The sequence below is a fragment of the Microtus oregoni genome, unplaced genomic scaffold (assembly GCF_018167655.1).
Source record: "Microtus oregoni isolate MIOR12 unplaced genomic scaffold, Mior012 000001F_ref0000356, whole genome shotgun sequence".
NCBI lineage: Eukaryota > Metazoa > Chordata > Mammalia > Rodentia > Cricetidae > Microtus > Microtus oregoni.
Window position 1 is genome coordinate 56,852,658 of NW_024543060.1, and position 23,208 is coordinate 56,875,865.

At 44.6% G+C, this 23,208-nt stretch overlaps 1 protein-coding gene across 2 annotated transcripts in view; it reads right to left on the bottom strand.

Moving 5' to 3' along the window:
- Hmga2 (high mobility group AT-hook 2) overlaps positions 1-23,208 on the bottom strand; it is a 113,863-nt gene that overhangs the window by 29,294 nt on the left and 61,361 nt on the right. The gene's annotated exons all lie outside the window — the stretch shown is intronic.

Below are 23,208 nucleotides of genomic sequence, written 5' to 3' on the forward strand. Positions count from 1 at the left end.
CTGCAGGATGCATTTTTCCCCTACTCCCTCCAAGCCCGTGTTAGGGGACTGGCTGAAGGGAGTCTGGCTGGGTGCTTCCTGTGACAATAGGGTTGTTTCAGAGCTTCCTGCTGTGGCTGGTGACCCCTGCCAACCCTTCCTTTGTGATCTCCACCGTTAATAAGACTGTAAACCAGCATCCAATCTGATTGAAGGCCGGTTTATCGGGCGGGAGAAAATGGTGGCGGTTTAATGATTAAACAACTTTTTATTACTAAACATCTCAGTGGCTATCTTTTAATGGTTAAGTCAATGCCCATACAGAAACATGCAAACTGTATGCAGGTGACGAAGGGAACAGAACAACACAACTTTTCACAATTGTGGCGCATAGGAGAGAAATGCATGCTGGGACTTTAAATCTCAAGGGTGACCTTGGCTCCTGGACCTAGCTCTCCACTCCTCTCCCTACCTCCCAGGAATTGATTCTACAAAGTTAAACACATAATTTGTAAAGCTATTGAGAAGTAAACTTCTTGTCCACAGTCACTGGAGGAGTTGCCAAAGGCCGATAAATCTTCAACCCCGACTAGGAACCCCACGCCGCTCTGAAAACAATTGCTAGACTTTGCCCCCGCGAGACTGATTGAATGTTGGAGCTGCAGACAGCGCTGTTGTTCCCTCTCATTTATGGCTTTGAGGGGAAAAATTAACACTTAAAAAAAAAAGCAGTGCTTCCTTAATAAACACTGTGATTCGGGGGAGAGGTTGACCGTCCTGGGTTGTATTCCTGGGAACAGCGCGATTATTTTGAGCTGAGCAAGTGTGTAATGAGAGTAGAGGCTGTGTTGCTCAGACATCCCTGGGAGCTGGTAATATATTATCCTCTGTAATGTCTTCCCAAAATAGACTTAATGGAAAGAGGATGCACCATACCCGCCCCCCACCCTCTTCTCTGAGGAAGCATTCCCCAATACAACAGAAGCAGTCTTTCTAAAAACAGCTTTATGGGCCTTCAGTCAATAGCTCTATTTTCTCCTCTTTCATGACTTCCTTCCTTCTGCCATGTAAGGACCTCTGTGGTGGTTGGGGCATAGATCCCGGGGCATAGATCTGGAAATGCCCGAGGTCTGTAGCCCTGCAAAGGTCTGTACGATCCTGGCAACTTTAAGGACGGCATGTTACAATTTTCGCCTGAGCCCTTTATGATGTTTTGCGCCTCATTTCCACTTTCCCTCCATAATGAAGAGGGAAGAACTGTGAGGCACAGGGTTAACCTCAGTTCAGGGAGCAATTACTTAAGTGCCTGCGGTGCCTGAGGCCTGGTGTTGGTTGAGACACAAGAGGCAGATAAGGACAGCTCTCATAGAGGGGGGATGACCTCAAGTCTGGCATCAAGCTGGTCTACAGAGCTAGTTCAGGACAGGCTCCAAAGCCACAGAGAAACCCTGTCTCGAAAAACCAAAAAAAAAAAAAAAAAAAAAAAAAAAAGAGGAAAGAAAATGGAAGTAGATCCAGAGTGCCACTCTGGTGTCAGCCAATCAGGTGAGATGTGGGCCAGGCTACTCATCCTCATCTCTGGTGTCCAATCAGGTGAGATATGGGCCAGGCTACTCATCTCTGGTGTCCAATCAGGTGAGATGTGGGCCAGGCTACTCATGCAAGCACGTGGAAATGAAATGTCCTGGGGTTCGGTGTGTGTGTTTTCCTCAATGTATTTCATAAACCAGTGGGGATTTCCTCCTTCTTGGAGCTGACCACACCCTAATCAGAACATATGCGGTCACGATGGTGACTTGGGCATGGATTTTTTTCAACTTTGGGCCGCATTTTTACCACAAGGGAGCAGGAGGCATAACCTGGCGGTAGTGAGACTGCCAGGCAAAGTGGCAAAGGCTTATCGCTTAAATGCCACACATTTATATCTGACACTGTTGCAAACTATACCTCTGAGCAGAAGCATAACTAATTTAGAGAGATGAAAATTTCTACAATGTATTTTTAAAATTCACCTTGGAATTTGACAGTTGAGGAGGACCAGGGTTTAATAAAAGACAGCGGTGGAAGGCTTTAAGGAGGGTCTGGATGGCAGCTCCTGGGTGCTCTCAGGGGCTGAAGATAAATGGCATTCTTTCTTTATTCTGTTAAGTTTTTACCTCAAAACATATGGTTTCTCTCTCCTCTGATACGTTTATTGCCAGGACCACTCTAGAAATATGGCAAGATGGTAGATGAGGCACGGAGTGGAGGAGAGATGTGTGCCCACGGACTTGGAGAAAGTTGGCAAAGAGGAAAGGGAAAAAAGACGAGAAACTTGGAGGGGTGAAAATTTGTGCAAGAATAAAGTTTGGGAGGACGTGAAGGCAGAGGGAGACATCACCTCTAAGCCATGAGCGATCCCTTCTAATTTAAAGCAAACACCCTCCGCCAAACTTCAAATTACCTTCTGAATGGCCTCAGAACACTGTGTGTGTGTGTGTGTGTGTGTGTGCATGCGCGTGTGTACATACACCCTCGCAGTGTGTTATTGTGATAGATGAGGCAACAATAAGACAACTAACCGGCAATTATTCTACAAAATTTGAGTGCCCATCCTAGATCCGATTGACACCACATAGACAACTACACCGAAGAAGTCTGAGACTCTTCAAACACAGAAGGAAGAACACTGGGGTTAGGTAAAGACAGATTAAGAAGTGGAAAACTCGTTTTATACCTGAATCTGAAGCTGGTTCATTTAAAAACTCACTTCTGAATGTGTAGCTCGGCCACAGTGGAAATAAGGATGGTGGCTGCCCGTAAAACAAAAACTAAAACGATGTGGGCTCCAACATCCACTGCTGAGGAAACACCCAAAGGAGACCTGATCAGCACACACGCTGGTGCAGCCATGTCTGCTAGAGCAGGATGAAGAGTGGACAAGACACATAAACAGCTGAGATGACCATCCACAGATGAATGGATCTCTTTCTCCCTGTGACACACACGCAGACATACACACACACACACACACACACACACACACACACACGGATATTGAAGAACCTGGAATTTGATTCAACTGTAAAGAATGGAATAATGTAAGAAAATAAAAGAAGTTGAAAATATTGTGTTAAAAGAAAAGAGCTAAACTTATAAAGTATCGCATTTATTATCTATCTATCTATCTATCTATCTATCTATCTCACCCACCTACCTCCCCATCCACCTATCATTCCAATCATCCATCTATCTGTCCATCTGTTTATCTGTCTGTTTGTCTATCTGCGTATCTGCCTAGCTATCCACCTTACTACCTCCCTACCTATCATTTATCTCTCTGACAATGAAGCTTGTAAGTGGGGGTGTGTGGGAGAAGAAGGAGTCTAAAGAGAAGTGAACAGGAGAAGGTGGTGGGGAAAAGATGCCACGTGAAGTCTTAGAATCGCTCTTTATGAATGGCCTTAAGGTTTTTGTTTTGTTTTGTTCTCTGTTCCTTGCCTGGGCCTAAGTTTGCCAATTATGTCAGCTGGAGAAACAAGTTATACTGCTTTGGAGTCTGACAGTCAGTGGGGATGTGCGTTTTCCCCTCAACATCCAGGAGAGGAGACTGAGGAGGCTCACCATTTCCCACAGCCTTGCTGAGAAAAGCTAGCTCTAAAATACACGTGGCAAGCGCTATCTTTCCGACCTCTCCTACCCGCCCCCCTCTCTTCTAGAGTCTAGTTAGTATTATTTTTCAGCCCTTGATAGTTTTGAAGACTTGGCATATTCCCCAATTCACAGCCTCTAAATTTAGGAAATATTTTGCTCAATTATAGAGGTTTTTTCTAAAATCAGATTGCTACCCAGGGGTGCAGGTTTCCTGCACGTATCTCCTCCACAAGCCAACCCCCTCTCTGCACCAGCCAGGGCTCGTCTCTCACTTCATAGCTACTTCCATAAAGAAAGCTTTAAAACCCAACTTTTGTCTCAAACTCGAATTAGTAACAACCTAAGTTCTGTTGGGATGAGACTACAGGAAACGTGTCGAGTCACAAATGAAATGATTTTTCTTCCTCCCAAACACCAGCAGTCAGGAGCTTTAACTTCCTCCCTGTGAGAGCCAACAGATGACTGAAAGGCTGGGGATCTCCGGCCCCATCTTAAAACGCTGAATACTGGTTGCCCAAAGTCCGTGGCGGTCTTTGTAAAATGTTTTGAATTCTCTGTGGACTGTGGAGTCATATGACAGTGTTAACTCAGCCACACATAAACTGCAGATAAAGGTGCAAGCCCGGCCAGGCTGTGGTGGTGCACACCTTTAATCCCAGCACTTAGGAGGCAGAGACAGGCGGATCTCTGTGTGTTCGAGGCCAGCCTGGTCTACAAGAGCTAGTTCCAGGACAGGCTCCAAAGCTACAGAGAAACGCTGTTTCAAAAAAAAAAAAAAAAAAAAAAAAAAGAGAGAAAAGACAATAAAAAAATCTGAAAGTCCTCTAATGAGCAGGCACTATGTTTTTTCCATTTATTTATGTGGATGTTTTACCATTAACATCCATCTATGGCATGTGCTCTGGTTTTATCAGTAGAATACTGCTTCCTTTGTTTTTTCTTTTCTTTTCTTTTCTTTTCTGAGACAGTCTCTAACTCAGACTGGCCTTGAATTCTCTTTGTAGCAGAAGAATGAGATCCTGAGCCTCTGACCTTCCTGGCTTCACTTCCTGAGTACTGGGATGACAAGAATATACTAGCACATCAGGGGCAGAGGCATCTTAATCCTCACGGTGGAGGTGAGCTTGGCTTCAAGAGAAAGTTTGTGTGAGACTACCAGACTTACACAAGTGGCTAAGAAGGACTGGCTTGCCTTTTTTAAAAAACATCTTACATTCCTTCTGTTTCGTTTCACGTGCAAAACTCTGCTCATGAATCACCTGCTCTTACTCCTGGTGCTCCTCCGAGGAGCCAGCAAACACACTCCTGCATCTGCGAAGTTCTCTGATCTTGATGGAGGCTTCTCTGCATTCCTCACTTTTGTTTGGTTTTTGAGACAGGGTTTTTCTGTGTAGCCCTGGCTGTCCTGGAATTCACTCTGTGGACCAGGCTGGCCTTGAACTCAGAGACCCACCTGCCTCTGCCTCCTGAGTGCTGGGATTAAAGGCGCACGCCAACACATTCCCCATTCTTTAACTAAAGTCATATAAGAGGGTAAATAGGGAAGTGGGTCAGTACATACTTGGTCTTTCTTTAAAATCATGATCATATTTTATTATCTACCTTTCCGGCTCCAGTCTCTGTGTTAAATCAAAGCTTCTGCGTTGCCGCTGTGTCTCCAGTAAAATACAGTCTTACATCTTGTTTAACAAGCCTGCCATATTGCCTACTGTGTTTGTCATGGTGAATGACAAAAGCGGGCTATTGTTCTGCTCAGGAAACCGTCTATATTTTTATGATGTTTTCTGTCTGCCATTTGGGGGACTTACAACACACAGATCTCTGTGGTGTAAAGTTTCCAAAAGGACGCGGCTGCGAATTTTATGAGGTCTGAGAACTAACTCTTATCTGATAGCAATCTGTTTCCATAGGAAAATTCTATCAGACCAATCAAGACTGGCTCGGCCTGTCCCAATTCTAGCCTGATAAGAGATTTACCACAGTGGTACTCTTCGTCTCCCATACAAATTAAATGTGTATTAATGATAATATTAATATATAAATAACATATATATCTATGTATTTTATCAACCCACTGGTGGGACTCTTCCTCTTCATCCTGTCACTGCCTTTATTCCCAAAATAGCTATCAAGAGGCACAGACACTTACAACCTTCATACGTTTGGTAAGTCACGCCTTGACCCTCTGAAACACTCTCTGTACTATCCAATTGCATTCAGGTGTCTCCCACAAGACAGTGTTCAGAGTCTTCCACCTCCTGAAACCTGTCACCTTGATCTTCACCGTGGGCGATTTTTTTTTCAAAGTTTGAGAAAAATGTGTTCCATTTCTTTTGAGGTCTAAGAAGGTGGAAATGACATTTTGGGGGCCACTTTTTTGCCACCATTACAAACATTTTGTTGTTGACGTTTTCCAAGTATCCAGAATAAAAGAGATCTTGTAGACAAATTATCAAAATATTTCCTAGGTTCAAAATTAATGGCTACTTGCCCCTTCATAAGGTGCCTCTTACCTTAAAGCCAAGCGTGGCTCTCCTCTATAGACTTTCCTATCATAAAGTTAAATGAACACATGATTTCCTCCACGACTGACTCTGCTGTTAGATCATTTACAGACTGGTGTTCTTAGGAAAACGGCGCAGAAATGGAGGAGGAACGAAGTGTTTTTCATCTTTCCTTTGTTGGTTATCAGAAAGGGCATCTCTTGGTTCTGACTCTGGAGGACATGCCACAGCAACACACCAAATGCCTCTAGAAAGAATTTATCTAGAAAAATCCTTCTCTGTGAAGAAAAGTGCTTCCATTTCCTTTATCAGAATGGGAGGTTTTCTCTGATGAACTTTTCTTGGCGCGTACTCACAGTAATTAGTGAAAATGTGACGGTCAATATATCATCAAGTGTAGGATAAGTATTTGAGGGGCCTCACTAGAGTCCACAGGGGCTCAGAAATAAACCTTGATGGAGCAAGGTCATTGGTTAATTATAATAAAGAAACTGCTTGGCTCTCATAGGTTAAAACATAGGTGGGTGGAGTAAACAGAACAGAATGCTGGGAGGAAGAGGAAGTGAGCTCAGACTCGACAGACGCCTCAGAGAGACGCCATGCTCCCCGCTCCTGGGCAGACGCACGCTGCCAGGTCAGACATGCTGAATCTTTCCCGGTAAGACCAGGGCTACACAGATTATTAGAGATGGGTTGATCGGGATATCAGAATTAGCCAGTAAGGGCTAGAGCTAAAGGGCCAAGCAGTGTTTAAATGAATACAATTTGTGTGTTGTTATTTCGGGGCATAAGCTAGCCAGGCGGCCAGGGTGCTGGGGACGCAGCCCCGCCGCTCCTATCACAACACCTTCTCTTCCCTAAGAAGCTTAAAGTCCCATTAGAGAAAGAAGAATGCACCCGAAACAATTAGATACCTAAGCGAACTAAAGGCCAAACCCATATTATTAAGACGTATCCAGTGACTGCACAGGCCAGAAAAACCTTGGCCTCCTTCCGGCTCTGCTGGTGTCTTCTCTTCCCTTCTCCTGCTGTGTCTTCTTTTCTCAACCCCCTTTCCCCTTTGGGATCGCTTAATGATGTTCCTAGACCGGCATTTCTTTTCTCATTCATGAAAAGAAAAAAAGGTGATTATGTATCACTCATTTGCTTGGCACATGGACTCAACCTCTCACTAAGCCATTCCTCAAACATGTGCTGTCTCACAGTGGTGGGTCACAGGAGGGATCAGTCTCGCAGATTCTGCCCCAGTCCTGCCTCTCTGGAAAACAAAACACTAAAGAAAGGTCTTGGCTTTTGCCTTTGCTTTTACGAGGCTATCAAACACATCCCAAGCATCCACAATGATGGACAGACAACATTCTTCGGCCCTCGGCAGTGGGGACCTGAGGAGCTCTGAGCTTCTCAGATACTTTCCTGTGCTTTTGTCTTCTCACTTCTCCTGCCTCACTTCTGCAGGACCACTTAGTGCTCCAGGGCTCAGCCGGGGGCTCCTTCTTCTTTCCCTTCTCCAGATTCCCTTGGTGCATCCACGTGGATTCAATTAGCACCCATCACAGATGAGCCCCAGATTCCTATCGCTAGCCCTGACCTTTCACCCTCTCTTCAGGCCCATATTTCTTAACGTCTAGAAAATATATAGAGAAGATATTTCATTGCCATCTACATCAGACACACCAGGACCAGATTTTATTATCGCTCCTCCCAGAAGAGCCGCACCGGGTCCTCTCCTCAGCACTGCACAAGCCCTAAGCCTCCCCTTCCCTCTTGCCTGTACCCTTCCCTCAAGTCCTCAATAAAGACTTGCTAGCTTTTTTCCTATATTCAACTTGTGTGTACATGTGGGGGTGGGCTTGAAACAGGGTCTTTCTACACAGTCCCAGGCTGGCCTGGAACTTACAGAGATCCATCTGCCTCTGCCTTCTGAGTGCTAGGACTAAAGGTGTGTGCCACAACAACTGGCCCTTCTAGAATTACTCTTGATAATAATGGCCTCAAAGCCAAAACTACCTCTACTAACACACTCAAAGAGAAATTGTGAATAAGAACTCTTTCAAGGGTTCTCTGTATTCCAGGAGGGGTCAGGGACAGTTGCTGTCTTCTGCTGTCTGCTGATTTATAAGCATAAAGCATAAAGAAACTCTTTAAGATGGAATTCTTCGACTATTTATCACCTTTATTATTTAGTTAACTCAATATTTGCTTTATTATCGTGTTCCCAGGCACCCTGTGCAAGTGTGTTGAGGTGCTGGAAAAATCTAGACAACATAAATTTAATGGCATTCCAGACTTATCAATCAAAAGGCCCATCTGTAGGGTGTTAAGATGCCAGCAAATTTCACCTTGTCTTAACTTCCTATCTCCCAATTCTTAATTTTCAGTTTAGGAATTGCTGTGGGTTGTCTGGAATGAGCCAAAGCTAGCTAAGTTTTGTACATTGACTGCCACCACAGCTGACTGGGCCAACTCCCGAAGAACGTATCTTACCCTGTGTCCTCTCTCACAGTCCTCGGAGGGGTTCCATAGGAGGCACTTGCTTTGGAAGAGTGCCCCTCTGCCCCTGAAAACACAGAGCTCTCACTTCCTGTAAAAATCACCCATGTGTTCATTATCCGAGCACTTCCTTCCCCTCCCATTGCCTCCCCTCAGGCTGCTGAGACCCTCATTCCTGTGGCAGAGGAGGGCTACAATAAACAGCACGGACACACATGTTCCTACCAGTTTCCCACCTGTTCAGACACTGTTAGTGAAATGTGGGGATGTTTAGTAAAGTCTGCGTCATGCAATCTCCAGGCGCACAGTGTTAGAACATAGAGAAATGTGCCCACCGAGGCAGGCTTTAAAAGGCACACAGAGAAACGACCAAGGCCACCAGAATCGGAGCACCTTGAGTAGGAGGTGGAATTCTGCTGTTTGTAAGTCGCAAGGCAGATGACAAACCAGGGGGAGCAGAAGAAGGAGGGGCTGGTGCCAGGCGGCACTTCTTTATGAAGTTAAACCACACAGAGTAACCCTAATACTGTGGTTACTGCAGGTACAACAGCACCTGAAATTTAACCCGCTTTCTGTGCTATAAGCTGTGTTCCCCCTCCCAGGCACAGCTCTATGTCTGCCTAGAGTTAGGTGACTTTGTCAAATTGGCACAACGGTGCCTCTAAGGTGACGGTGCAATACAGAGCGAGTATCCCGAAACGATCTGAATGACACCCCAACGGGTCCCTGACACTGGGAAAGGCCATCATAAAGAACTAACTTTGGAAATTCCCCAACATGATTATGAGATGAAGGCAATGCCCTGAACCCCTCCAACACCAACTAAGTGGCTGCCTTGAACACTGCTTCGTTGGGACGCTTTCTCTCGAGCTGGCCGCTGGGAGGAGTGTGGGTGAGTGAGAGTGCGCATGTGCGGGCATACTTGCGTAGAAACGGTATAAAGATATCTACTAATAAACACACAGAGAAAAAAAAACAGAAGATAAATAAGGGAATGTTTAAGAGGCTGTAGAGGAAGAGAATTATTTTGAACTCTCAACACTGTATTCAGATCTAACCCATGTGAAGTAGGAAACGTTGACCCCGTGTGGAGGAGGGGCACAAAGAAGGAGGAAGAAAGGGAACCAACATTTATCACAACATTGAGAAGAAGCCAGGAACGTTACATGCATCATAACTTCTGGCAAGGACCCCGTAAGACAGTTCTCATTAACCCCCACCTCACAGACAAGGAAAGCGAGGTTCAGAAGTTAGCCCTGACTGGGGTCAAGCAGCCAGTGAGTAACGTGACTCCGATTCCGACTCAGGTCTGACTCTGAAGCCCATCTTCTTTGAATTACACCACGCTGCTTATTAAAGGCCTGAATGGTACTCCTTAGGAGAAAAAGCTAAAGGAAGTTCTATAACTCATGCTGGACAAAAAAGACTGGAAAATGATATAATGTTTTGAAGTACTGTCTAGGAAGGATTAACCTAAAGGATGGTAACCAGCTGTTTTGAAAGCTGTTCTGAAGAAAGAGGAATAGGAAACGGGCTTTAGCTGTCACATGAAGGGAAGCCTCCTTCCCAGAAGGCTGGCTCGTTTGGGAGTTAGTAGCTGAGGCACAAGCACGGTGGAGTCTCCTTCCTGTGCAAGTCAAGATGGCTGACCCAGAAGAGAGGAAAAGTGGAGTTCTGCTTACATGGAGGCTATAATAAAGGAGTTGACAAGAGAAAAGGAAGAGGGGAAAATCTGACTCGGAATAGCACATCACCAAATGGCACGGCTGGCAGAGGGAACTGAGCAACTGGAGGAAGACTGGATGGGGCAACGCAGAAAATGGGAATCAGGATATTAAACACTAACGAAAATATCCCTCCAAAAAGTCATGCTGTCTGTCTGTCTAGTGGAGGTCTGGGCTCAGTCCGTAAAGTTCTTGCCATGAAATCACGAGGAGCTAAGTTTGATCTCCGGCACCACATAAAACTGGGCATAGAGGTGCGTGTCTCAGTACTGGGGACGAAGAGACAGGGGGATTCCTGAATCTCACTGACTACCATCACAGCCTAACCAGCAAGCTCCAGGTCTAACTGAGAGACTCTTTCTCAAAAACCAGGTGCACAGTGCCTGAAGAGTGATACTTGAGGTTAACCTCTGAATGTACACACTCACACACATGCACGCACGCACACACACACCACCACCACCACCAAAGAAAGTCTGGCATTATTACGCCCACAGCACCTGTTTCTCCAAAGACATTTTCACATCATATAGATTTTCATCTGAATGCAATAATTTAAGAAAAGTCCTACTTCCATGCAGGAATCCATTAAAGCATTAAAGGCTAAATGAGCAAGCACTTTAGGGGCTTTTTAAAACTTTCCAAATGGTTAAATTTTTTTTTAAAAAAAAAAACTTCATTTATAAGGGCTTAATAACGCTCACATTTCAAACACGATATTGCCCCCATCATGTCCCACTGAATACCAGATATTATCCTATGATGAGCTGCATTTTAGTGAAAACTGTGGCCAACAAAGCCAGGGAACCATCTAGCCCATAACAGGGCCCAGACCTGACTTGAAGTCCTTGAGTTGATTTCAAGTCCAAAGGGATTTTTTCCTGTGATTTTAGCCTATTCTGCCAAGTCCGTTGTGAGAGCTGGCGGCCTGTCAGGCATAGCCTTGTTCTTTTAACTTCAGTGTGAATCACTGTAAATTCCAGAGATGGCTTCCTCGGGTGGCTGAGGAACTGATAAACGCAGCCAATCATCTCGCGAAAGGGAACAACGAAGAGGAGCCTGAATCCAGACCAATGGCACCCCGCAAACACATTGATGGGACTGGTTTTGGATATTGAGAAACAATGTCTAAAAGCTTTGTTCTTTATTTCCTGAAAGGTGCTCTGCTTCCAGAGGAACACTCTTCCCTCATTTGTTGACTCGTTAATTTATTCAGATTTAACACAGATGAGGTCGCGGTGCAGGGTCTACTTTTGCTGCGTGGAGACGTTTTAAAGGCGTGTGCTTCGTGGAAAGCAATTCCTGAGCACACTGATTTTAAAGCTAGCTAGCTTACTAAGGCAAATAAAAATAATTTAAATACCTATCGCTTGGGTCTATAACCATTCTGGGGAGTATGGTAAGGAATGCAATTTGAGGATTTTTTTTTTTAAAAAAAAAAGCAGAAATCCCATTTCAAGCCTGCACATGAGTTTCCAAAATGTTATATGTATACATGTAAATGCGTACGTAGGTGCATGCACATATATGTGTCTATGCATGTATACATGTGTGTTGTGTATGTATGGATATACACACGTGTGTGTATGTGTGCAGTATGTGATTATGTGTATGTATACATGTGTGTATGTGGGTGTCTGTATATATATATATGTATGTGTATGCATGTGCCAAGATTCACAGAGCATAGTCTTTAGTAAGGGGATGGCACTACACTCTCCTCATTCCTGTTTGGTCACGCTTGTAAAATAATTTCAAGCATGAAATTGTTAATAAGCATACAGCTAAAAGTAGTGAATCCCAAATCTCGGATATTCAGTAACACAGAACCTTTACAATGGAATGTCACTTTTTTCCCAAAGAGGCCCTGGATCTGGGGGGAAGGGTGGGAGGCTTGGGAGATCTTTATAATTAGAGACATCGCCCCCCGCACCTCAAATGTGACAAGGGAGACTGTGTGCAGTCTTAAATGAAGTCCAGTTTGTTATTGATGGAAATTCAAGTGAACAAGTGGTCATCCGGAGCCTCGACGTTAGGGATGGGCGGGGTTAGTGGAACCGGCCATGCTAAGATAATAGCAGAAACAGACAGCAGGCCAAGCGGCTGCGGCCCAGCCCCGCTTCCTGCATTCTAATCTTGCTGTCACTGCATAGCTTTCCTTGGAGCTCTGCCAAGCCATGTGCCAGCAGAGAAGCTGCTCCGATGAGCAGAGGATGTGGAAGCTAACAACTCTGTCACCTGCTTCCGGGGAAGGCTGGAAGCCCGATTCCCTGAACAACCAGACCCATTATTAAGCTATCCTCTAATCAAAAACTTACTTAAATGCCAAATGAGAGAGGTAGTACATTTGTTCCCCTAGCTTTTGAATGTCTACTTCTATGACAAGACCTGCATCTTCCCTGTATCCAACCGTGGTGCCCAGAGGCATGGTCAACAACAAATTTAATTAGCCTTTGATGCTATAATTATCAAATATCCCAGGTGAGTTGGATGCACAGTGTTGTTCTGAAATGAAGGGTTCATGGGGGAGGGGGCAAATACAATCAAAATGCTTCATATACATATAAGAAAAGTTATAGCAAGATCTGTAATATACAGCACCAAAGAGTGAAGTGTCTGTTAGTGATGCGTCATCAGACTCTAGTGCAGTATGTCAGGCCTGAGCTGAGGGAGAGAACAGGGATCCACAGAAAACTCACAAACAGCTTCCCCTGCTACTGACATTCCGTGACCAGTCATTGCTGCTCTAGTCTGTGTTTCAGAAACTCGGCCATTGGATTTGGGCTTCTAAATTCAGTGAACCCACCGAACAATGGGTGCTCAGCTGTTTCTTCAAGGCAAAGGGAAAGATGTGGAAAATGGGGCTGTCCTATAAAACAGGGAGAAACCAGTATGTACTTTCTACACGTGAAGGTAGCAGACAGTTCAAGTCCAACAAAACCTTGGTCACTGGGAGCTGTTAATGGTATAAGGATGTGGAAGAACCTTCTGACCCTGGTAGTGGGGATGGGTAGGAATGTGTGATGTAGCTGAACTAAGAGTGTGCAGGAGCCATTGCTCTTCCCACCCCCTCCCTACATCACACACACACACACACACACACACACACACACACACTCCTCTTCTTGTTTTTTTGAGGCAAGTTTCCTCTGTGTGGCCGTGCCTGTCTTGGAACTCACACTGTAGAGCAGGTTGGCCTTGAACTCACAGAGATCTGCCTGTCTCTGCCTCCTGAGTGCTGGGATTAAATGCATGCACCACCAAGTCTGGATTGCTTTCTTATGTCTAATGGTACCTTTTCTAAGGCCATGACAGAGTGCCATGGAGTCCAAGAACCATCTGGAACACCAAGGAGAGTAGATTGGCATCCTCTCCCTTGTTGTTTTTTGGATTAGCCCCTCCGGTCTCCTCCAATACTCTTTCTCTCTCCTTCCTCTCTACCAGTTTTCACATACACTCCACTCTGCTGTTAACTTTATTTACCTTTTTGTTTGCCCTACTAAAAGTGGGCAGTCTTCACATTCAATACCCAAAATGCAATGTGTATTGTCTCCAACCAAAGGGCCACGTGGGCCACAGACTGGTCAGAGCCCTGAGTCTGGGGAGTGGAAGCACATATGGAGGGCTGCAGATCCGCCCTCCAGACCGACTGACCACGTGTTCTGTCCCATGTTTGAAGGCTAATGTCTTGGACCTATAAGTAGAGAACACAGTCGAGCTAAATGGATTTGCATACAATTATGTCTCCGAGCTTCCGCTTGTGGCTAATCTACTTCGACACCATGTCCGTGTAGACAGAGCAAAGGCAGGATGTCACGCTAAAGGCCACCAGTTTAGTTAATTTAGTCAGAAGTCCCTGATTTTCTTCATTGCCTTCTCTTCCCACCCCCCCTCCCCCCGCCTTTTCTAAAGTCTATCGCTTGAGAAACTTCAGAATGTGAGAAAACTTGTCTTTCCTAGGAAGACAAGATTAGAAGTATTCCTGTAAAAAGATTAAGCAGAAAACTAGGAACACTAAATATTCTACATTACAGGAACAAATCTGAGATTGGAAAAAAAAAAAGCAAGCCATAGTTTAAATTTCCTGCCTGCAGGGCACACTACACCTTCCACCCTCTTGAAGGCCACAGGTAATATAATTTATATTAAATGGGGCGGGTCCCAGCAGAAACTTGTACTGGCGCCAGGCAAAACAGTTACTTTGATGTGCAGTTTTGAGAGAATTGAGGCTCCCAGGTACGGGGTTAATGTGCAGACAAACACATGGCTCGGATATACAATTTGGAGTTAAAATGATTTGGTTACTAACATGATTATTAAGGGTAACACACCACCAAATTAAAGCTAATCTATTGAGTCACTTTAAAAAATTACATCAACAGTTAAAAAAAGTAAGAAAACCCTTAACTCAGGCAGTCTAATCGCTTCTTAAGCTATAGCTCCCCAGGAAAGAAAGCAGAGAGAATGTTCCAGCAGCGGATGTGTCTAGAATGAAACCTTTCAGAGATGATGGCAGGATACACGTTGTAAAGGCAATTACAGTGGAATTCAGGTGGGGCCACAGTGCATCAGGATTCGCTTTGTAACAAAAAGCCTTTGATGGGCGTTTGATCACATTGCAGGAAGTACTCAATGTATGGAAGGAATTGGGTTTCAGAAGTACGTTTCTGTGAACTAGCTGCAAAACAAATGAACTTGCTTATTGAAACTATGGTGGCTAAGCAATAACAAGAGCGTACTGACTCTCCAGTAAGCCCCAGAGAAGCTGCTAGCGGTCCTGCTGAGACGGAAGTAGACAGCTACAGAAAACAGAGATGTTCTGGGGAAGTAGGGACGTCTCAGTGTTAGCGTTCCCGCCTGTGAGGGATGGTGAGGTGAAAGACAGGGAAATGGAGCGGAAAGGTGGACAAGCACCACATGGAGAAGACACATGAACAAGACCTGAAGACTGGAGAGGCCGAAATGCATGACCAAAGCCTTCAAAGAACAAGAAAACAGAGGGGCTGAGACAGAAAACAGTGTCTGGGAGATGGCCCAAGCCACAGCTCCCGGTGACGGTGGTGCCTGCTCACGTGGGAGCAGGGTTAAATCCAGGCAGGACACCGGCTGCCATTTGTACAAAACGGCTGTGTGAAGACTAGGTTCTGGTAACCCCAGCAGCGCCTTCATCTTACACCGTATTTCACTATAAAAATAAGGCACGTTCTTCCAAAACTAACCCAAATTTTAGGGAAATTCTTACTTTGCTTGGCTGTTTCACCTGGCCCTGCCCCATACAGTAGAGACAGCGTCAGCTCTGCCTACGGCCAGAAGAAAGAGACAGTGGGCAGAGGGACACGTACTAGAGGGACAGTGGGCTTCCTTTGTAAAGAGTGACGGCAGACGCTAGCTGAACTGCTTGCTCTTAGGCCACACAGGCCACACAGCATTTGATACCGCCCAGACGCAGGAGGAAGACTGGAAATCATGTTGGAAACTCGATTACATCATTACTACCCAGGGCAGCTGTTTCATCCCGTGCCTACCATTTCCCAGAAGCACTCAGCCACAGCGTGACTGTTGTTACCTAGTAACGTCCTTACGGAGAAAAAAATAAATACGTGCTCAATAATTTCCTGTTAATAACCAATTTCCCTAAATGTTGCCTTGGGTGTCTCTTAGGGTGCCACTCCGTTTTTCTGTTCTTCCTTCCGAAACAGCTGCCTTCCGCAAAGAATTCACCCAAGTAAAGGTTCCAGGAGCTTCCAAAGAGGGGCGCAGGCTCTTTTTAAGTTTCTACAGCACCTCGCTCACATGGTTATTGAGTGCTGAGTGGTACCCCAAGTTGAACACAGACTGTGAGGCTCAGAACACTCTGCTATGACTACTTCCGCTTTTGAAGACAGAGATGCAGGGCTTCCTTTTATTCTCTGCTTCTGTCCTGGTAGCCCCGGGGCCAAGTGCTAGCTAACATTGCCTGCATGTTTTAGTTCATCAGTGATTGTGAGAGAAACTCAAGTTGACAAGCCCCTGATCTTTAATGCTTCCAGCCATCACAACGCCCTCATCTGATGTTGGCCAAAGTGCACTGGCTTTTAGACAATGGCATCTGATCCTAAGCCGATAATGCCTTATAGATAGGATTTTCTGTCTTCAAAGAACGTACAGTCTAAACAAAGAATAAAAGAAAATATGAAGTCCTTACTCTATAGAACTGGATGTCTGACATAATTTGTCACTTTTGGCCTTCTTGAATGCCCTGCCCCCACCACCTCAACCCCCCACCCCCTATTCTCCCTTTAGCCAGTACCCAAAGTAATCAACACAAATGAAAATACCCTTTCAGAACCAGATTGGTTCATTGAACCGCCTCACAACCCAGAATCGAATGTTGACGCTGGACACTGGAGCTGGCTTCCCATTGAAATAAAAAGGCAAACCATATCTTGCCAAGAGGGTTTCGCCTTTGCTTTCCCTGCACAGCCACGGAGCCCCCTAATAATAGCACAGAGACGTATATAAACAGTCAGTGAGCGCATTTGGATAGGAAAGGTCTTCTGAGGGCTCATGTAAAACAGAGAAACATTCCGTATTCCTGCAAGATGCTATCTGCAGAGGCACTGACTCCTTCCCCCTGAGCAACCCCTGACAGTCTGCCTGCCTCTCTCACAAGACTCCCAGAGGATCCACCCCTCTAGCCATTGTTCCACGTGACCTCACAGCAGCTTCCTGACGTGAGTTTAGCCTTGGGCTGACATCTAAAAGTTCAGTCCCTATAAAAACTGGTTTATTGGATGCAAAGGAGAATTAGGCCTTCAAAGCTTCTCACTCTGTGGAATTAAGATTACCACACAGAGTGCGGCTAGGCTATGACAGTATTCAGGACATCAGTAGTTGCTAAGGCTCTGGCTGAGGTTGACAACAGCTTGCCCACCGTCTTAAGTGAGCTATTGCTGGGCTGCTAGAGTTCCTTAAAAGAACAGCAAATGACGTGGGAAATGCAGGCAACAGTGTGTGAAATGTACAAAATCAAACGCCAAGGTATAGGGAAGGCGAAATTCAGAGCGAAACAAAGTTCTTTACGTCATAGCTGAAAAAATGTATACTACTGTATGCTCTAATTTCCTTTGAGCAGGAGGACGAAAAGAAAATGGATTTTTAATGAAAAATACTCTAGAGATAAAATAAGAGTACTATTAGTCCTAGGCGTGAATAAAGACAAGAAAATTTGGTCACATACATTATTGAACGTTGTGTAGATGTTCTAGGAAGAAATATAGGCAAGAACTAGTATGCCCATGAGACGTAGTTAGCAGCTTTGAAATGAGCTTTTTTATTATTCACCTTTTACTTATTTTTCTCTATTTTTCAATTTGGAAAGCTATACTAATGTGTAAGCAATAATATTTTATTTCCTGGCTTTGTTTCTAAAAAGAATTGGTTTAAAATATAGTGTGGTGTCAGACAGCTTGGTTAAAAAAGGTAAATAAAAGTCCATAGACTGAAGTCCAAGAAACAGACAACATCCAAGCACTTTTAACTAACAGAAATGGCAATTTTGTTTGGTCTAATTAAATACATCAGTATTGGTAGTATATATGTGTCTATTTTAATGTTTATGGTAATTCCCGATATGCAGACACATACATTCTAGTCAGTTTATCATTTTATTCCAAGTTATCAGAAAGACAATTCTATAAGAAACAATGGAACATACATTTCCGAGTCTGCTATGCAATATGATTTATCTACAAGATGATTTATCTGCAACTGGGAGGTTGTGGGCTGGATTCTGAACCTAACACCATGCTAGTTAGGTAGGTACTCTACCACTGACTACATCACCACCTGTATAGGTAATAAAAAAAACTAATGCTACTTTAGTTCATAATTCATCCCCCCCCCAAAAAAGGCTGACTTGAGTACAGAGTTATATGTATTCAAAATGCTTATGTTTTAACATAAGCCATCAATTCCATGAGACTATCAGGTAAGCTAATCTGCTGAGCATCCAAATGACTGTTGATATTTTTAACAGATAGCTCCATTCATGATCTCCTGGCCCAGAAGCTGGACATATTCTCTCTGTACCTTTCTTTATTCACTTATAATAGAGTACTTTATTTTTTTCAGGACAGGGTTTCTTTGTAGCTTCTTTTGGAGCCTGTCCTAGCTGTAGACCAGGCTGTCCTCAAACTCACAGAGATCTGCCTGTCTCTGCCTCCAGAGTGCTGGGATTAAAGGCGTGTCCACCACTAATGCAATTTAAAGCAAATCGACGGCATTCACTGTAACAACTCACGTCCTGGTGCCTTTCTTAACAACAATAACAAACACTGAGGTCTGCTCGATGACTCTGCTTGGACCACGCCTGTGCCCTCCTTCTAAGCACACTACCTGGCTTATACAACTATTTCTCTCCAAAAAAATTCAGGTGTCTGGTTTTGAATGATGACCAGGAAATAGCACTCTGCCAGTCTGCATAGGGACAGTGAGGGAGAAGCTGAACTTCTCCTAGGCTGAACTGTGCTTTAAGAAATAAACATCATAGCGTCTACGTGCACGTCAAAAGACGCGGCCATATGAGAGATGGATGACCAAGGAGGCGCAAACATGGCTCTCTCCTTCCAAATGCAAAAGGACACCGCCGCATGCAGCTGTCTGTTTCCTCATCTGGGGCAGCTGTTTTCTCATATGGCACTATCTGCTGTGGAAGAAGATCTGGCCGCCCAGCTGTCATTTGGGTTTGTTCTCACACTTGTTGAAAAGCATTTCCCTGCACTCACAGTGCATTCAGTGATAACATACAAAGGAATATAACTTCTGTTGTTTTCTTTTAAAGAGGCTTTTGGGGTAAAATTCTTCGCAAGAAAGATCATTGCTTAAGTCAGAATGATGGGAACTTGGGTCTCACCTCCATCATTTATTACCAGCATGAAATTATGTCGGTGCTGTTTTTGATGTAAAAATGAAGATATTAGGATCTAGCACACAAAGATCTTTGAAAGATTGGTTTTGAAGAATGGGGCCTGCATAGAATGGAGCGTGTAACACTTGCTTATCCCCATCACCCTGTTCTGTGGAATATAATTGCAGAGTCTCACCAGCCTTCATGGTTTCTTACTTTCCTCAGCAAACGGAGACCACACTTGGAACGAGGAAAACGAAACTAAAGGACAAATCAATCATCTGTAAGTAGGCGGATCCTTGTCATGAACGAGCGTTTGAGTTCGACCTGGAAGTGCTAATTGTATCTTGATTGTGTAGAGACAACGATGAGGCCGACACTGGCTCTTAAAAATAAAAATGAACGCTGGGCATGGTGGCACTCCAGAGGCTGAGGCAGGAGGATCATGGGATTTGAGGTTAGTCCTACTACACAGTGAACCTCTGTGTAAGAAAGAGAAAGAACAGGCCGGGCGGTGGTGGCGCACGCCTTTAATCCCAGCACTCGGGAGACAGAGGCAGGCAGAGCTCTGGGAGTTCGAGGCCAGCCTGGTCTACAGGAGCTAGTTCCAGGACAGGCACCAAAGCCACAGAGAAACCCTGTCTCAAAAAACCAAAAAGAAAAAGAAAAAAAAGAAACAGAAAGAACAGAAAACAAGCAGAAAACTGATATTCTCTTTATGAAAAGTACCCTAATTACATCCATTTGAGCTGTGGTTGAAATACCACTTTGTAGGACCCCTGTGAGATCCTTGGTTTCCTACCCTGTATGTTTCTGGTATTCCAGTTCAGATAGCTTTTCCTAAAACAAAATGGAGCTGCGCTCTCTCTCTCACCTTTGTGTGATACTAGTGTATATTTCTCACACTCGTGTATACGTGTATTCGTCTCTATGTGTGCACCATGTACATTTTCATGTTCGTGTGAATGTTTTTCATTCTGTTTCAAAGGTTATGCTGGTGTCCTTGGAACAAAAGAACCTAAAAACAAGAGTCAACAAAAGCCCTGAAAGAATTATGGATTCAGGTCACAAGGCTTCCATTGTCTTCTTTTATCTAGTAAGTGTTTAACACCTGGCTCTGTAGGAGGAAAAAAATAAATGTGTGTGCAAATGTACCTTTAGATAAATATTTTGTAAGTTTTATAAAGGAGCACAAATATTTCATAAACCATAAAACAGAATACTCTATAAATCTGTGTGCCTGTAACATCATTTGCTTCTTTCATGAGATGCACTGCTAGTTTTTCATGATAACACTAACAATAATAATGTCATAATAATAATGTCATAAATTGTTGGGTGATGGTGGTGCACACCTTTAATCTCAGCACTCGGGAGGCAGGTGGATCTCTGTGAGTTCGAGGCCTCTCCAGAGTGAGTTCCAGGACAGCCAGGGATACACAAAGAAATCCTGTCTCAAAAAAAAAAAATCATAAATTATACCACAAACAAAACACTTACTATTCAAATCAACAAAAAGCAGCTTATATCATAAACAAACAAATACAATTCCAACGTAGACTACAGCTGATAATTTTGCATTTAGCACAGAAGACCAATGGAAAATCCATCCGGTCAGATAAGTCCCTCGCCAACAGTGCAATGCCTTTGCTGAATGAACTACAGCAGAGTGTCTGACCACTCACTCTCTTTTATGCCGTTCACAATGTACGTCGTAACACGCACGCCTAACTGGTCCCGGTCACCTTCTGGTGCAGACAAACCCTGTGACATTTACTGTGCGCTGCCTCTCTGCAGCATCTGCCAGCTTCCAGGGTGTGAATGCTCTCATGGTGGTGGTTTCCGTCCTTCCCATGGGTCAGGGTTGGAACGAAGTGAACAGTGGTACACTAGTATCCAGTGACTTCTCCAGGAAGATGTTGGGAACAAGAACCCCCGCAGACCAGGACTGATAGGAGAGCGGAAACATACTCCGGGAGTGGTGGTGGGTGAGCTTTGCCTGCTCCTTCTATATTTAACCTGGTTCGTTTAATTATAAATTTATATATTAATTTGTAAATAATGGGTGTACCAGCTCACAAACTTTCTGAGAATTTAAGAATTGGTTCTAAACTAGCTCCCACACACAAAAACAAAACTTAACAGACAAAAAAAAAAAAAAACTTAAAATCTCTGGGCAGTTTGGATGATCCTGGCTTTCTTGATCTACAAGTGGATTTAGTGAGTCTCTTGAAAAGAACTGGTGCCTCTACTATAAAAGTCAAATCAACTTTGCTGTTGGCTCATCTTTTCTGGACCAAGGCAAAGTGGGGCTCTGACCTCAGTACTCTTTGAAGCGGTTGCAGCACCCCTTTGTTGCTCAGTCTCCTTGGCACACTTCATCCAGCGTCTACTGCGAGGCGGAGGGTGGTTGCAGCCCCCCCCCCCCCACCCCCCCCCCGTGTTGCTCAGTCTCCTTTGGCACACTTGGTCCAGCGCCTACTGCAAGGCGCAGGCTACTCACTTCTCTGACTCGTACTGGAACTATGCTCAGGCCTCAAGGCACTTAAGCTCTGATTGGGAAACAGATCTTACCTTGCTTGAACACACCCTGGAAGAGTTTGGAGATGAATCAGGCCAGACCTGGGATGGTTAATCTTGGTAGCCAGTTCAGTTGGAGCTGGGATCTGCTACCAGATACACCTTTGGGCAGGTTGGTGAGAGTATTTCATGGAAAGATTACCAGAAGGGGCAAGAGCTTTGCCCCAGGGTGCTCAACACTTCTCAGCAGACCAAAGATAAAGAGGTCTGGGAGAAATTCTGGCTTTTACCTGTCCACCTTGGTGAGTGAGTGTATCCAGCTTGTTGCATCTGCTTCTCTGCCCCCTCCTTCACTGGTCATGTGACTGAGCTTCTCCTGCTTCCCAACATGGACTGAAGACCAATGGTTCTCTAGGAAATTTCGAGACCTTCAGTGCAAGATTGGTGGCTGAGGTACCCAGCCTCCTGGACTGAGCAGCCATTGCGTTCCAAGCTCCGCAGTGTACAGACAGCCATGGCTGGATCACCCAGCCTGTACCTGCAAGCTGATCTGTGAAGTCTCCTTTGCAATAGATAACCATTCTCTTCTAGAGAACCCTGATTTAATACCTTTGGTGGGACAGTAAAACCGAGCCCTCCAGACAGCACTTCTCAGCCAGTTAGTCTTGGAGGGAACAGCATTTTGAAAGGAAACACAGGACATAATAATTTAGAGCAGAATAAGGCCCAACTCGGAAAGGCAGAGCAGTGACTGAAATCACCCAAATCACATTCGCTGTCAACAGACTAAACATTACCTAAGCTAATGACAACCTGAAAAAATGTTCTAAGTCGCATACTACAAAAAAACCTGAAATGATGAAGCATTTGTCCCATTGGGGGTGTCTACAAAACACAAAATAATCATATGACTGATGTGGGAGTGATTTCTTATTAATAAAGAAACTGCCTAGACCTATTTGATAGGCCAACCCTTAGGTAGGCGGAGAAAACAGAACAGAATGCTGGGAGAAAGAAGCTGAATCAGAGAGTCACCATGATTCTCCTACTCCAGACAGACGCAGGTTAAGATCTTCTCTGGTAAGCCACCTCATGGGCTACACAGATTATTAGAAATGGGTTAGTCCAGGTGCGAGAGTTAGCCGAGGAAAGGCTAGATATAATGGGCCAAATGGTGTTTAAAAGAATACAGTTTCCATGTAATTATTTCGGGGCATAAGCTAGCCATGCGGGCTGCCGGGGTGCTGGGGACGCAGCCCCGCTGCTCCTATTACAACATATGACCAAGACAAAACGCTTTCCCCTCTTCCCGTGTCATTATTTGTACAATTTCCTATAAGAACCCAGACACGGCCATGCATGCTAGGAGGGGAAGTGGTTCAGAGACAGGTGGACACATGTCACACACTGGCCAGCCAGCAACAGAAGCTCCACGCTCAGTGAGAGACCCTGCTTCAAAAATAAGGTGAAG